The sequence below is a fragment of the Macrotis lagotis genome, chromosome 6, assembly GCF_037893015.1.
Source record: "Macrotis lagotis isolate mMagLag1 chromosome 6, bilby.v1.9.chrom.fasta, whole genome shotgun sequence".
Lineage (NCBI taxonomy): Eukaryota > Metazoa > Chordata > Mammalia > Peramelemorphia > Peramelidae > Macrotis > Macrotis lagotis.
The window spans coordinates 223,777,800-223,781,346 of NC_133663.1; the positions used below are offsets into that span (position 1 = coordinate 223,777,800).

The 3,547-nt window shown below is 43.1% G+C and overlaps 1 pseudogene; it reads right to left on the bottom strand.

Annotated features, from left to right (window-relative positions):
* Window positions 1-805: 805 nt before the first annotated feature.
* On the bottom strand, window positions 806-2,580 carry LOC141492043 (TBC1 domain family member 20 pseudogene; annotated as a pseudogene).
* Window positions 2,581-3,547: the final 967 nt, after the last annotated feature.

A 3,547-nucleotide genomic window follows, 5' to 3' on the forward strand; every position in this document is an offset into this window, starting at 1 on the left:
TAAAGAAGCAAAAAGGCACTTTTTTCTAGCCCAAGTCAGGTTTATTTTAAGCCTGATTTTGGGTATTGGAAAAGCTACTTTCTAAAGGAATTGATGGATTTAAACTTGCTTCCCCCACAGCTAGTGCCACAAGTATAGGAGCTTGGGTTTGATTCCTCCAGGATCATACTGAGCTCCATTAGAAACTGTAATTCTCTTGAAGGAATGGCCAAATTCTAGCAATATTCCCTACAAAATAAGAAATTGTCTAGGGGAAAGACAATTGAACCCATGAAATGATAAAGAGGTAGTGAGTGGGTGTTTTTTTGGGGGGGGGGATGAAGAAGGGACCAGAGAAAAGTAAGGGAACTGGGTTTCACTGTGGTTTGGGTTGTTTACAATTATTGATTTGGGCCTACTTAGAAAAATCACTTGAAGGCAAGTAGTTTTCAGGGTCTCATGTTCACCTTCCTAAAGAGGAATTCTTTTTCCATTGTCAAGGAACATTCATAAAGCAAGTTTATAGGTTCCAAAAATAGTAACAGTTTGACTTTTATAAGCCATCTTTGTGGCGAATGGGCTAGGAAACAGGAAGTAGATGGCCAATAATCATTGCTCATTTGTGATTTACAGGGTGTCCCCAAGGGATCCCTAGTCTGGGAATAGCTAGGATTTGCCCAGTGACCTATTTCATACCTGTTCCCTTAATTCTCAACTAAATGCTTTGGGAACATGGAAAAAAAAAAATCCTTGGCTAACTGGGTCATGTCGAAGCATCACTGATTGGAGACCTTAGAAAGTGAACACAGAAAGAATTATGTGGCCAATGGATTATTAGGACCTTACAATTATATTTAAGAACTTTTTTTGTTTTCTAATTGAATACTTGCAGACCCACCCTGGCTTTTGCTCATCCTTCTTCCCATCATTCAACTACTGTGATGGTTCCTTCTTCCTTTACATAAAAAGGAAGAGAAGCAAGAGAAGCCCCTGCAGTAATAAGGACAGTGGGCTTGCAGTGGGGCTCAGGTTTACTACTGGTCTCACATAATTCAGTCAAGCCCAGTCCACATGAGCTCCAAAGACAAAAGGGAGTTAAAGTAACTCAACTTCCCTGTCATAAGGGAAGATGGCAGATATCTGCCCAATAAAAAACCCACTGCTTAATGACCAAAGCAATACAGAGATTTAATACCATGGCCCTATAAAGCCGTTGGTGTCTTTAGACCCTTCCATTAGCCCCTGAAGCAAAGGCAAATCATGGACAGGGTAGGTGGGGTGGTGGGAATAGAAAACCCTTGACATAAACCCTTTTAATAAAGGAATGCTGACTTCCTCTCAATCTTCCCATGGAAGGATGAGAAGCTTAATTTAAAATAAAAGAAGCCTCCTCCCCAGTTGTCAGGGAAATAGCTGTAGTGGAAATTTAGGAGCCCACTCAAGGGCACTCTTCACCACTGCTAAAGCAGCCACTCCCAGAGCCACTGTCAGTCCCATCACTGCCAGCTTCACAAAGCGATTGGTCCTTGGTTTGGTCAGGATATTTTTTGTTCGATTTTCAGGCTGCAAAAACCCTCAGAAGCGCTGTCGCAATACCATGTCTGGCCTTTGTTGAGCAGATGCCAGTTCAAAGTCTTTAAAAGTAGAGGCTGCTCTCAGCTTGCTGCTGAGCTACCTCCCTGGCAAGCTCAGATGGAGGAAACTGAAGGAAGATCTGCTCTACTGATCAAGGTTTCATAGGGCAAGTCCTGAGGGATCTGGGATAAGAGGTGATGAACAGAGGCCATGTCACACTCACAATCAAGGACTTCTTCCTCTCTATGCAACACAATCACAGCAGCAAAGTAAATGGGCATCAGTGGGTGGCAAGCCAGGAAGAAGTCATACAACCGCACCAAATGCCTGAAGTCGGACAGGACATGGCCAAACCAGGTAATCAGCCAGCTGAGTGCAAAGATGGTCCCTACCTCAGCACTCTGCATGAAGTCATGGAGGTCTGGATTCACCTGATCTATGATGGGCATCAGGTAATTTAATATATGCTTGGTATTGTCCATTGTCGAGTCCATGAAATCCCTGAGGTGGTGGGTAGAGAGCTTCTCCACTAGTGATGTTGTCAGTCTCTCACCCACAACGAGCAGAAATGTGACCACAATGTCATGATATCCCTGGTAGTAGTTGCAGTTGGGGATTGTGTTCTAAAACATACAAAATGATGTCAATCAGTTCCTCCTGGAGCCCTTCTCTTTGTTCATTAGGCATGTCAGGTGGGAACCTCCGTAAAGATCGCCTCACATCTAGTAGTACTTGCTGGTAGTCCTTGCTATCTTCCCGGGGAGACTTCTCTAGTGGAGGAGGAAGATCATTTATGTTGACATTGAGAAGTTTTGGCCACACTTCAGGGCGGATATCATCCGTCAGGAGCCCGCCTTCACTAATTGCCATGCATGGAAAAGCAGCTATATCAGTAGGATCACTGTTCAGGGCTTGGTGAATCTCTGCAGCTTTCCTTTTCTTCTTAGTATTATAGTCTGCTGCCTCGTCCCCGTGCGGAGATGAAGGGGCGGAGAGACCATGCTCCCGAGCCTTCGGGAGAGCCATGCCCCGAGGCCCTGGCTCCTTGCCGCGCCCGCCGCGGGCCGCGGGCCTCGGGTCTTCCGCTCCTCCGCTCTCGCCGCCCCTGCCGCGTCAGCGCGACCTCGCGCCGCCTGGCTATGCCTTTTAAAACCAAGTTCTTGCAAAGCCTTGCCAACTGGAAAGGATGTGGTTCTGTTGTCTGAGGAGCTATGTCAGGCCTAGGCCACTCATAAAGAATGACAATAAAGATGTAGTCAGATCTTAACTTTGATTTGTATCAAGGAAAGCTGTTCCCAAACCAATGGAATTAAGGATCTTTGCAGTATGGATGTATAATATATGTAATCCAACATATAACATAATTTAATAATATATATTTCATTTCATCACCTCACTTGTAACTATCTTCATTCATTTCTAATGCCAAAACACAAAGCACATACTTCTCCTAAGTTTTTAACATAATTAAAGTTTGGGTGTGAAATTAATTGAATAATTAGGCTTCTCCAGAGATATTTTCCACAGGACCAGCATCTTTGAATCCAACTAATTCCAAATTTATCTGATAGAATTATCATCAAATCTATTTTTCCATCTTTTCCAAAAACTATCAAAAGATACTTTATCAAAAACTTTACTAAGATCTAGGCATCTCAAATCTACAGAATTCCCCTCATTTAGTAGTTTAGTAACCTATGTTGCAAACCTAGAAAATTTGTATATCTTTCCTCATTAAGGAAAACAATAATGACTGGGTGCCTGAGTGAACAGAGTTGTTTTGAGAGCCTGGGAGAAGAGATATTCTTTGAGATTTCTTTTTGAGAAATATACTTGGTTCTAAGGTGTATCAATTCTGGAGAAAGAAAGAGAAAAGCAACAGCTATGTAGGAAAGTCAACTCCCTCAGCTGTACCTGATTTCCAGTATACTTCCTAGAGCCTTTGTGGAATTATTGGAGCCTTTCTCTTGGGTGAACTGAGATTGTTTGTTCT